Genomic DNA, 14,202 nt, shown 5'->3' on the forward strand with positions numbered 1-14,202 from the left:
ACCATTGTTTGTGTTTTTCTCCTTAGCATGTACTTAATAGATATTGGTTAGTTTTTGTTTCTGTTTTAAAGTATATAGGTGTGTTTAATCAGGATTGATGTTTCATTGGGAGAGATACCCTCACTCTGACAAAATCTGATGAATTGAAAAGTGTATTTTGAGGAAGTAGACTCAAGAAGTAGATTCCTAGGGGAATCCTAAGAAAATCTAACATCCGTGAGGTCACTGTAAGCTAGTATTTTTGAGGGTTTATTTTTTAGCTGTTGTGCTAAAATATTACGTGCATAATCTCATATATCTTCAAATGCTACCTCCTATAAAATAGGAATAGTATTGGTCCCTTTATAAAGATAAGTAGGCTAAAAGATGAGAGGTTTGATTCCTTGCCAAACCCACAGAACCAGAAAGTCATGGCAAATCTAGATTCTAAATCCCACCTCCACACCCCCCCAATTATTTAAGATGCTCAATGTTAACTTTTATTTTACTGTTACTTATATATGTGTCATTACTTCTAAAAATCTGAAACCAAACTTTACAATTTATACACAACAACTGCAAAATCAGTTTTAAAAATTTCAAGGAGCCACTTAACTTCATGAGTTATAATGTTTTAGTGAAACAAAATCACCACTTTTAACTTAATATATTCCAGTTTGACAGTATGACATGATGCCTATTCCTGCTTTCCTAGGAGAGTTCCAGGTACTGGGTATCAGAATTAGAGATGGATGGAAAGCCTCAGGAGATGGGAGCAGAGGTGGGAAAGATCAAAACATTTCTGAAGATTCAGCTGGTCTAGTTTGACGCTTAAACACTAGTCAGGGGAAGGGAAGTCAGATGCATTAAAAAGGGCCAAACTGGGAGAAGAGCACAGAGGGCAAAGTAAGAATCTCTGTATTTGGTAGCAGTGCTGGAAGTCCTCCCACTGCCCTGGAATTCTGAGACGGGGCAGCTAGATCAGTAAGGAAAGAAACTGCCTTTCTGGCTAGAGTTGCAGAGGGGCAGACAGTGCCATGTGCCGCGGGAACTTTTCCTCTAGCCAATCAAAATGTGTAACTGAGCACATCCTGGAACCCTCTCGGCCCCGTCAGGGCCTGCCTAGCCACTCTCTGAATCACTAGTGGCAATTTGTAACCCCATCAATGACCCAAAGTCATCTCACTTAGACTGTCTCTCTGCAGGCGGTCTATGATCCCCACAAAGTGCAAAAATTGTTCATTTTTCCTCTGGACCCCTGATAAATTCTATGGGTAAGATTCTGATTTAATTGCTCCTTTTCCCCATTGCCTGTTTACTGGCTGTCTAATTCTCTGAGGTAACTATCTCAAGAGACTCTGGAGAAAATCGTAATAGTCGTCTCTTCCCCAGAGAAGCTTCATACATAACATCTCCAGAGACAGATGAGCTGACAGATCACAAAAGCATCCAAAGCTCAGTCCAGAGAAAGGTCAGAAGAAAATCAGCTACGCCATCAGCAGGTGGGGAAAATAACCTGTAGCCTGTTACGGGTGGTGCGTAAAAGTCATCCCCAGTCTTTTTCATTGTGTAAATTGTGTATTCTTGTTCAGTTTATGTGAAGTTACAGTTTATGGTTTGAATCAGACAAGTGTATTACTGTCTTTGAGGCTTGTATGACCCCCTGCGATCAAATTAGGTCCCTCTGATATTCTCCTGCACCTTTCTTATACAGCCCTTACGGCATTTTATAACTACATGTTTGTTTGTGATGATTAGATTTAAGAAGGAAGCCATATTCCTTAGTTTACTCTTTTAGCCTCAGCACCCTGTACAAGTAAATAAATATACAATAAATAGCTGTGAAATGGCCACTGAATAAACAAGTGTCCATTATGTACCAAGCTGTATAATAGGGTTACTGATGGGTAGGAATGCACAAGTTCCCCAAAGTGTCCAGTCAAATGAGGAATTCAGGCCAAAAATGTTACTGGTATGAATATAATACAATGCAACTCTCTCTAGTGAGGTTTCTATAATGTTCTATAACAGAGGACTGGCTGGGTGCTGTGGAAGGGCACAGAGGGACAGCATCTAAGTTATGTTCGGCAAGAAGAGGTCAGGAAAGATTACAGTAGAGGAGAAATGAACACAGACACTTCATGTCTCCTGAGATGTACATACAAGTTTCTTCTGGCTAAAAAGGAAGCTTTAATGAACATGTTTCATAACTATTATATGGGAGGTCCCTCAAATCCATTCTATTCACTGCCAAAAAGATCTATGTAACTCTAGATTTTCCACATTTATGAATTTTAGATGTATGAATATTGAACCTGGATGCACTGTACACACAAGATACACAAGCGTGGACGAGGTCATTTATGTGTGTTTTGCTGGGGGCGTTTAAGGTGTGTTTTTTCTCTTGGAGAATATTATAAGGCTACTTCTGAGACAGAGAAAAAGCACGTTATAAGTTTCAAATCTTCTTACTCAACTGTTGGGTTTTTCTGAAGATGAAAACGCCTGGAAATTTGACAACACATTCTAGAGAGAGAACGTGGGGAAATGGGTGCTCTCATGTATTCCTGGTGGGAATTCAAAATGATAACACCCTCTATGGAGATAAACTGGGCAATATAGAGTCTCAAATTACATATGCCTGTACCCTTTGTTTTAACAAATCTTTATCTTAGCAAATCCACTTCTAGGAATCTACCCCAAAGTAATTCTGGCCGAAATACAAAAAAGACAACCAGGATTTTCAGTAAGGAGTAAGAGGCACTGGTATAATACTGATGAGATTAAGAGTTGCTATAGTCTTGAATATAAACTGAAAATATCATTAAGAATTTATGGTGCATTTATCTTCTGTGTCATTTGTGTATGTATGTGTACACTGTGCCTACACTTACGTCAAATATCTATGTCTATTCCCAGCTCTGTCCATTGAAAAGACCTAGTAACAATGATAAGCCAGTTGCAACAAACACTTCTGTCACTCAGATAGTCTGGGGGAGGAAATATACAAGATAACCGGGAATATCTTTTCATATCAGAAAGTCATAAAGCTATCAAAACCTACTAGAGTCATGTCAAAATAACGTATGATCCAAACTGGCTATATTCCTACTGACCAAAGAATGGACATTATGAACATCATTAAGGGTGATGACATGAAACCCATGAGTTCATTATGATTTTTTTTTAAAGAACTTATTGATTGCTTTGGGAGGATTCTAGGAAACTAACAAACTATTTTGAGAAGTTGTAAGTAAAAGAAATACTTCAAAGTATTTGTTTTACCTAACCTATATGAACTGTATCTCAAAGTAACCAAATAATTGGTGAAAGCCAATTTCTCTTTATGAAAAGTACTCGAGGTAAAATATAAAGGAGAAATGGTAGGATTCAAATATTACAGCGCCGAAGGAATTTTTAGATTTAGACATTCAGATGATTAGTGGCTGAAATATCATGAAAAGATAGACTTAATTACATATCTCCTGATCAAAGTACACACCACCACCTGTAAAGCAGTCTTCCCTCCCTCCCCCAAATCAAACCTGAATCTGAGTAAAACTTAAAATCTAACCACCAATTTTCACAAAATTCAGAGTGTTGTGGAACATAGAGAAAGCCACGCCAGGCATGCAAACAACGGCATGCAAACAACAAAATTCAGACTGTGGAAGTGCCACAGGAAAAATGCTTTTGTTTCTTCAACAAAAAATTACTAAGAATAAAAGAAAAGTTGGTCAGGGAAACTATAGAATAAAAAAGATTTTAAAGGCACATACACCATGGACAAAATATGGACCTTCTTTAAATCCATTTAGAGGACCCAAATATTCTATAAAAGTTCCTTTTTTAAGAGCAAACATTTTTAGGGGGAGGGTACAGCTCAAGTGGTAGAGCGCATGCTTAGCATGCACAAGGTCCTGGGTTCAATCCCCAGTACCTCCTCTAAAAATAAATAAATCTAATTACCTCCCCCTCAAAATAAAATTAAATAAATAAATAGGTAAATAAAAGCAAACAGTTTTAGAGAACAGTAAGGGAATTGTAAACATTGAGTTTTGGATGAAAACTACTAGTCTAGATGATTTAAATAGTTTATAGATACTGACTCATCTGTGTTAGTTCCTTTCCTTATGGGAAAACATGGATCATTTTTCTTTTTTAAATTGAAATATATCTGACATATAACATTGTGTAAATTTAAGGTGCAAGCATGTTAATTTGACACAAATGTATTATAATAGGGTTGTCATCGCGATAATTAGCACCTCTGTCACATTACATAACGATCCTTTTTTTAGTGGTTGGATTCATTAAATTCTAACCAAGAGGCAAGCGTATTGATTATAATACAGTATTGTTGTATCTGTTCACTACACTGTGTTTTAGAGCTCTAGGCTTATTTACTACTTGTTGGAAGGAGACAGAATATATTAAGTCTATAAGAGTAGAAAGAAATATTCTTGTTGTATTTACTAGGCCTTTTAAATACAAAAATATAAATAAAAATAAAATGACTTATAATCCTACCATTTAGAGAACTGGTTATCTTATTTTTAGAAAAATGTTATGCACATAGCACCCTGTGTGTGTAATGTTTCTTTTCCTTTTGTGCTTGTATGTGTATAGGTTTAATATATCCTTTTATGTATACTGTGTACTATAATGAATATTGCAGTATAAACATTGTCCTTTCCCTCATTTTGTCTCATAATGTAACACCTTGGAAAGCTTTCCATATCCGAATATACACCTGCTTTATTTTTTGAAAATTCCTGTATAATCAGGAACATGAATTTACCATAATTTATTCACATGCTCGCCTGTTGATAGGCATGCAAATTGTTTTGATTTTTGTATGATGCAATGAGTATCCTTATAAGTACATCTTGATACAATTTTCCAAGTATATCCATGGTGAAAGTTTCTAGGGGTGAAATTATAGGGTCACATGCCATATGTTTTTTAAAGAGGCATTTCCAAATTGTCCTCAAAGGCACTTTCACCAAACTGCCTTCCACCCAGAGCGTATGAGAGTGCCGGGTTCTCCTTGTTCACACCACCAGTGGCTCTCGCCAAGCCTTGATGGACATGTTCTCCCTCTGACACGCTAGTGAATAGGAGTCAGACATGCTTGTTTAGACTGTAAATTCCCTCCCTCCAAATTTATAGCACAGAGAATTTAGATTCTTGTCTCAACTTGTTTCCAATGTTATCCAAGCCATTAACCTTTTTTTTTTAACCTCAGTTTGTCATGCATGCTGTGGCATTTCAGTTAAAACACACACACACCAACAACTGGGAATGGTTTTTATAAACTACTGAAATCTGACTTTTGCAAACCTTGGGTTTTCTGGGTTGTCATGGTAAATTCATCAGGTAAAATAATACTAGTTTGGTTTTATTTTTTTATGAATTTCACACTAGGTACACTTTGGAAACTTACTGCAGAACCACAAGAGGAGCAATTTGGGCCACTGCTCCAAAGAAAGGTTTTAAAGTTCAAATTGGTATGTATCAAACGGGACAGTGTAGCCTAACCCGCTCTGCCCATTCCTCTTCTCACAAGGGTTAATGCTTTTCTTAACCTGTGAAAACCCTGCGGCACTCACTCCCTGGTCAGAGTCTGGAAAACACAGGTTAACTGTTCCATCAGCTCAGTGCACAGGACAACATTGGTTCTTAACACTTCCATGGAGATCCCTGGCAGAAGATCGGAAATGTCCCACCATTGGAATGAGACTACCTAAAATGCATACAAATTGAATTTTGAGAGTTGAACTGAAGGGCATTTAAATAATTATTCTAGTCCCTGACGGGATTTTATTATAAGCTTTAGATTTTTTTTTTTTTAGAGAATATTAAAAGCAGCAAGGTCAAAGCAAAAAATAACATACACAGGGACTCCCATTGTATCAGCCGATTTTTCACTGGATGCTTTTTGTCTCATGAACTTTACTGGTAACTGCGGATAGCACGTGTATTAACTGCGTGGGTTTAGATGCAATCCTGCCTCCACAATTTCCTAACGTGATTCTAGAGCAAACATTTAACCTTTCTACACCATAACCCCTTTTTTCCCTAATCAATATGCTCTTTTTTCGGCAATAATTTTATTGAGGTGTATTTTACACATCATAAAATTCACCCATTTCATGGGTACAATTTAGTGATCCTAAGTAGTTTTACTAAGTGGTGCATCATCACTATAAATCAATTTTAGAAACTTTTATCCTCCCTGTTAAGATTCCTTGTGCCATTTTAGTTAATCTCCATTCCCATCCTGAGCCCCAGGCAATTGATAATCTATTTACAGTAGATTTATATATATATAATATATTATATATATAAAATATAGTTTTATATAATATATATTATACAATACTTATAAATATATAATATAAATAGAAAAATAAATAATATAATAAAATACATATATATATGTGTGTGTGTATATAAAGTATAAATTTGCCTTTTCTGACAGTTTTGTAAGTATGTAATCTCGTGCTTCCAGCTTCTCTCATGTAGCATGTTTATGGAGTTCCTCCATGTTGTAGCATGTGCTATTAATTCCTTCCTTTTTAGTGCTGAATAGTATGTCACTGTATGGATATACCACATTTTGTCCATCCGTTTACCAGTTGATGGACATTTAGCTTGTCTCCAGTTTTTGGTGATTACGAATAATGCTGCAAGGAGTATCTGTGTACCAGTCTTTGCATGGAAATATGATTTTATTTCTCTTGAGTAGATACCTAAGAGCGGCACTGCTGGGTGATACGGTAATTCTATGTTTAACTTTTTGAGAGACTCACGAACTGTTTTCCACAGTGACTGCACCATGTTCACTCCCACCAGCAATTTATGAGGGTTCCCGTTTGTCCACATCCCAGAGCCAACATTTGTTATTGTCTGTTTCATGTATTATAGCCATTCAGGGGAGTGTGACATTTGTGGTTTTCATTTCCATTTCTCTAATGCCTAATGATATGGGCATCTTTTCCCGTGTATCTTCTTTAGTGAAATGTCTTTTCGTATCTTTGTCCACTTTTTTCTTGGGTTATTTTATTGTTAAGTTGTAGTAGTCCTTTGTAAATTCTGGGTATAATCCTGTATCTGTTACATATTTTGCAAATAGTTTCTCCTCGTCTGTTGCCTGCCTTTTCACTTTCTTTTTCTTTCTCAGTTTGATTAGGTAGAATTATTACAGTTCAACTGCACATACACATGATATCGCATGTAAATACATATATACAGTTGCTGCACATTTTTTTTTAGTTTGCATATATGAACTGATTATTGTTTCTAAGAACAGATTAGAGCTTTGGCCTTTTCATTTTCTTATGATGTATTTTGAAGTGGAAAGGTTTTGAATTTGGATAAAGTCTAATTTTTCAATTTTTTAATGGACCTTGCATTTGGTATTGTTTCTAGGGAAATTTTGCCTAATCCAAGGTCTTAAAAATTTTATCCTATGTTTTATTCTAAAAGTTTTGTTGTTACATCTGTGATCCATTTGCATTCATTGTTCTGTATGGTGTGGAGGTCGAAGTTCATCATTTTTGGAAGGAATATCTAATCATCCCAGCACCATTTGTTAAACCAACTGTCTTTTCCTGGCACCTTAGTCAAAAATCAATGGACCATAAACATAAAGATATATTTCTGAATTCTTAATTCCGTTCCATTGACCTATACATCTTTCCTTATGCCAGGACCATACTGTGTTGGTAACTATAGCTTTATAGTACATTTAGAAGTTGGGAAGTGAAAGTCCTCTGATTTTTTCTTCTTCAAAATTATTTTGACTATTCTAGGTGTTCTGCATTTCTCTATCAGTTTAAGTGATGCATGTCAATTCATTCAAAAACAAGAAACTGCCAGAAATTTAATACGAATTGCACTGACTATTGATAAATTTGGGCATAATTGATATCTTGACAATATTTGAGTCTTTCAATCTATGAACATGGAATGTTTATCCAGTTATTTAGATCTTTTTTAATCTCCCTAAGCTTTGTAATTTTCTGTGGCTTGCTTTTCTTTGCTAAATTGATTCATAAGTATTTATAATTTTTGAAACTTTTGTGAATGCAATTGTATTATTAATTTTATTTCCATATTATTTATTGCTTGTATTAGAAAAATACAACTGATTTTTGTATATCAACCTTATATCCCACAACCTTGCTATCTTGTTTATTAGTTCTAATAGTTTTTTGTAGATCCTTTTTGATTTTCTATATGCAGAATCAGGTTGTCTGTGATTAAAGGAGGTTCTACTTCTTCCTTTCCAGTGTGCCTGCCACACCTTCCTGCCTTCTTTCCTTCCACTCGTCCTTTCTTTCTTCCACTGGCTAGGCTCTCCAGCACTATATTAAATAGAAGTGAGAGCAGATGTTCTGGTTTCTGACCCTAGAGGGAAAGTATTCATCTTTCCCTATAAAGTATGATATTCACTGCAGATTTTGTTGCAGATACCCTTTATCAGACTGAGGAAGCTCCCTTCTATTCCAAGTTTAAGAGTTTTTATCATGAGTAAGTGTTGTATTTTGTCAAAAGTTTTTCCTTTTTCTACTGAGAAAATCATGTTTTGTACTTTATTCTATCAATATGATGTAGTAGATTAATTGATTTTTCAGATATTAACCCCACTTGGTCATGGTGTATAATTTTTTAAATACGTATGGATTTGGTTTGCTATTTTTTTTTTGAGGATTAACCCTAAATTCCCATCATCAGTAAAAATGAGGATAATGATATTACTTACCTCACAGGTTTTTAGTAAAAATTAAATGCAATAATACACATAAAGGACCTAGCATGGTATCTGATACATAGTAAGAGCTCAATTAATGGGAACCATGTTGATTATACCATGGACAATAAATATCTTCATATAATTACTTCATATAAAATAATAGGAAAGAACTACATAAATTAATCTGCTTACTACCAGGACTATATTACATTCACGGATGGAAGAAGAAAGGTAATTATAATAGCTAACACCCAATACTTGCTGTCTTCCACGTACTGTTTTAAGCACTTTATGTATGGTAACTTCATTTAATCTTCTCAACAGCCCTAGGAGGTATGTACCATTATAGGTGGGTATGCTGAGGGCATATATAATTTGCTCCAGTTATAAAGACATTAATGGGCAGAGTTGGGATTTGAACACAAGTAGTCAGGCTCCTGACCACTATGCTGTAGCGCCATGCCTTGTGTTAATTACTTTGCAAACATGATATTTAATTTACCCTTTGCCTCATGGTGCATAAAGCTATTTCCAATGTACAAATATCCTCTCTGAGTTTCAGTTTCCTTTAAGGGACTTGCTCAAAATTCACATGTGATAATTTAAACCCAGGTTTGTCTGAAGCCTATGCATTTTCCATTTGTATTTTACTTAAGTATGTTTTTAAAGTGATGCCACCTTTAATGAATCAGTGTCTTTTTCTCCAAATTCTGAGAGCTTTTAAAAGTGATAAATAATCTCACCATGCACTTCCTGTGCTTTGCTAGATGGAGACATTAGAACTGACCCTTGTTGAGGTCAAGTCTGAATGAGGATTTGACACAGTAGTTCTGGAATAGGCAGCAGGTTCCCCTAATGTCATGTCACCCACAGGAAGAAATGTACTTCTAATCACAACCCAGTAGATATATTCACAGAAACACACTTCATACTCACAAAAACAATGTTTAACTTTCCATGTTAATAGCATTTATTCTGTTATTCAGTCTATCTGATTTCTTCAAAAATAGTGCTTGTCAGAACCAAGCAAGGTGATTTCACAACCCGTTGGTGGGTTATGAGCCACACTTTGGAAAACACCCATGGGAAATTATGTTAGATCTCTTCTGCTCAGATTTAGATTTATCTCAGGGTGGCCTCCATGAGACAGTTTTAAGCTGGTGAGTGACTTCTCTGAACTGATTTGGTAATCATGCTAATTTCTAAAAATAGAACGTAAGGAATGGCTACCAGACCACCCAAACTTGAGTTTTCATCTTGCTCTTTCTCTTTCCTTTCTTTAGTTCATTCAGGAATTTGTCACTTTTTCTATGACTATTTGTAGAGTCTACAGCATCCAGATAGTCAAGAATGAGTAAATGCAGCCATGCATCCTGATGGCAGAGTGGGAAGGAAAGCAGTTAATCCACAGGAAAATATTATCCAAAAGGAAAATACTTTCAAATTCTGTTAAGCTGTGTGGACAGGAATATGGCGTGGTGTGTAACAGAGAGGCCTAATTCACTATGGGGTGTTAGAAATGTCTCTGTGAGAAGTGCCGCTTGGGCTGCGACTGAAAGCTGAATAGAAAATAAGCAGACAGCATTGTGAGTGCAGGCCCAGGTCACACCATACACATCACAATCTTCTAGGGCTGGAGGAGGCATGAACTACTAGTTGATAAATGGAAAGAAAAGATCTTCAAGCTAAGTCTGGAAAAATAAACCGGGCCAGACCACACAGGGTCCTGCAGACCATGGAAAAAGGTGTAGGGTTTTTATGAGGCTGGAAAACATAAAAATCACATTGTAGATGCCTGGTGTGTAGAACGGACTGGAGGGGTCCAAGATTACACAGAGAGGGCTATAAATAGTCTGTGGCAATAGTCTGGGTCAAACAGGATGGAATGGGGGGTGGGCAGGGTGGTGGTTGTCTGTTACTTTTCTCTTCTCTTACTGAGCAGACTTTACAATGCATTTCACATGCACTGGAACCAGACTTAATAATTTTGGAGCTGTCAATGAAGAAATAAATAAGCCATGATAGAGCATCACACACACACAAAAGCAATGGAAATGCAAAATGGCCAAGGTTTAGGGAAGCTCTTACTTTTTTATTTTTAAAAAATCAGATTATGAACCTTCATATCCTGGTTATCACCAAACGGTATGATGCCCACATATTTTACTGGATATAGGTCTGGAAATAAAATACTTATCTTCTCTACCTCCGAGAAGATAGGATCTGTAATAGAGGGCTTCTGATCTGATGTGCTGAAAGAGAAGGATGATTTGTAACAGCCAAACCTGGCTCCAGGGTGAAATAAATGTCTAATCATACTGGACAAGGGAAGCATGCTGCCTCTTGCCTGGGCTTCTTCTTTCTTTGATTAATAATCCCCCGCATGGTCAAACACTGTCATTGTCATTAACTTGGCAGACTTTACCAGTCTGTTCTTGGAATAAAAATAGCTTAGCCCAATGGCCAAAAGGTACATGAAAAAATGCTCAATATCGCTAACGATCAAAGAAATGCAAATCAAAACTACAATGAGGGATCGCCTCACACCAGTCAGAATTGCCATCATTAAAAAGTCCATAAATGATAAATGCTGGAGAGGGTGTGTAGAAAAGGGAACCCTTCTACACTGCTGGTGGGAATGTAGTTTGGTGCAGCCATTATGGAAAACAGTATGGAGATTCCTCAAAAGACTAAACATAGCCTTACCATATGATCCAGCAATTCCACTCCTGGGCATATACCCAGAGGGAACACCCCAATGTTCATAGAAGCACAATTTACCATAGCCAAGACATGGAAGCAACCTAAATGTCCATCAACAGATGACTGGATAAAGAAGCTGTGATATGTTTATACAATGGAATACTACCATTCCCATAAAAAAGAATAAAATAATGCCATTTGTAGCAACATGGATGGACCTGGAGATAGTCATTCTAAGAAAGAGAAAAAAAAATACCATATGATATCACTCATATGTGGGAATCTTAAAAAAAGAAAAGAAGAGGACACTAATGAACTCATCTACAAAACAGAAACAGACTCGCAGACATAGTAAACAATTTTATGGTTACCGGGGGAAAAGAGGTGGGAAGGGATAAATTTGGGAGTTTGAGATTTACATGTTAGCCACTATGTATCAAAATAGATTAAAAAAAGAAACAAGTTTCTTCTGTATAGCACAGGGAATTATATTCAATATCTTGTAATAAGCTTTAATGTAAAAGAATATGAAAACAAATATATGTATGTACATGCACGACTGGGACATTGTGCTGTACACCAGGAATTGACACACTGTAACTGACTATACTTCAATTAAAAAAAAAAAAACAGCTTAGCCCAAGCCACAAAAAAAATGTCTGTCCGTTCAGGATGAATTTAATAAGAACACTGTCCCCTACTTAGAGTTCAAAGTAATGGAAGAGGAGTCCTCTGGTCTTTCGCCACGTTCCTGACCTCCACCCTGCCTCCAGTGGGGAGCTGAATGCAGCCGATCGCTGCTCTGTATGCTACCCTAGTCTGCCTACACTGTTTCCACTGGCATGGAATTATGTTTATGGTTAGTACTCTATTCTCTCGTCTTTGGGTACCCAGTCCTCACCCATCTCATTTGCCAGCTATCTCAACGAGACCCATTTCACATTCCATGAGTCATCATTGTTTCTATTAGCTAAGGGCAGCCTGTGGTGCAATAGATCCCAGGCAGCATTACATATTAATTAGCACATTGTTGCTTCCTGAAAGACCTGTAAAACCCAACAGGTATAACGTGTAGTGGTGCAGCTGGGAGGACTGTGAACCAAAGAGCCCAGGTCCAGGCATCTATCCTGGTACCCCTTAAACCTATGACAGAGATGATCAGCCAGTCCCAGAATCTAAGTTCCTAAAAGACAATACAGTATGTACATATATGACTGAAACATTGTGCTGTACACCAGAAACTGACACATTGTAACTAACTATACTTCAATTAAAAAAAAAAAAAAAAGACAGTACCAAGGATGTTCTTCTCACATTTTTACAAAGCACTTCCCATGTATTCTGTAATTCTGGAATTCTGTAAATTCCCACCAGGGACGTAATTTCTGATATCTTATGTATGAATCAGTCTTCACTGGTAAACAAAACTTCATTTATTGAACAAGCAGACAGCAAGGACTTAGTCTTCCTTAGAATGTTACTGCCTCAGATTAATGCTTCATTGACTTTCTCTTCTTTTGTTTCCAAGTCCTCTCCTCCTCTACCCAGCACAGCGATCGCTATAAAGAAGAAAATGTACTAAGTACAGTTCTCCCATCGATAGTCTACATTTGTTTTCTAAGCAAAGAACTGGTCCCTAGGAATTGGTTTGCATACCTGGCCACTGCTTTGCAGGCTCTTAATTTTTTGATTCAAATAAAACTTCAATGTGTGACCTCAGTGACGTGATGTCGAAAGAAATACGTCAAAAACAGTGTTGATACAGAGAGCCTTATTGTGACTAGAAATCATGCTGGTGCTTTGAGGAAAACAAATCATTGTAAGAGGAACACATTTTTAAAGGAGGCTCTTTGCAAACAACAGAGACCAGTTCTGCCCACCTGGGTCTCATTTCCTCCTCCCACCCCTCCAGCCCATGCTCCTTCAAGTGTGAAGCCCAAATCTGAGCATATGTCCTGCTGAAAGCTCTGCCATGTCTCTCCAACACCTGCAGACTCATGAACAAGTTCCTGTCATGGGATCTTCCCTCAGTCTTCCTCTCCAGCCTCAAGCTTTCCCATCACACCTGTGATTCCAGTGAACCCAGACTATGTTCTTTCTCACATCTGTGCAAAATCCATGCTGTTTCCCTCTTTCGGATCTTGCTTTTGGACCTGGAGAACCCTTCACCTCTACCGTTGGTGAGGTGTCTGATCTTGTACAAATGACTTAAACTTCACTGGGCTTTGATTTCCTCATTTGTAAAAATGGGAGCATAAGAGCAGTATTGTGGGGTGGGCTGTGGTCCCCTTGGACAGTGTAAAGCCTGTCCGGGAGGAGTCACTCAAGGGAAAAGTCAGCAATATCACCTTCATTTTGTAGTTACTATTGTCACCATCTTTCAAAATTTAACTCAGGTTTCTCCTCTGCTAAAAAGCTTTCCCTCACATCCTCATCCCAAAGACTGGGTGCAATCCTTCCTTTTACTGTCCATCTACTCCTTCATTGCCCTTTTCACATCCTGTTCTTATCATTAATGTGGGTCATGGTCTGTTATAATCTTGCTCCACAGTGAAGTTGTTAGTATGGGGAAATATGCATGAGATGGTTCAGGGAGGCCTCATAATTCATAGTTTACGGACCTCCTGCAACAGTACAGTTAGGATAGGCTCATGAATGATAAGTGAGTAAATGGGGTTTTATTTCCTGGGCTTTACAGCTTTGCAAACTCTGTTAATGAGTGCTTGCTCTGTGCCAGGAATAACATTAAATATAATACT

At 37.3% G+C, this 14,202-nt stretch overlaps 1 protein-coding gene across 1 annotated transcript in view; it reads left to right on the forward strand.

The window, feature by feature from the left end:
- The window catches only part of STK32A (serine/threonine kinase 32A), a 115,903-nt gene that overhangs the window by 43,721 nt on the left and 57,980 nt on the right, over positions 1–14,202 (forward strand). The gene's annotated exons all lie outside the window — the stretch shown is intronic.

Source organism: Camelus dromedarius, chromosome 3, assembly GCF_036321535.1.
Source record: "Camelus dromedarius isolate mCamDro1 chromosome 3, mCamDro1.pat, whole genome shotgun sequence".
NCBI lineage: Eukaryota > Metazoa > Chordata > Mammalia > Artiodactyla > Camelidae > Camelus > Camelus dromedarius.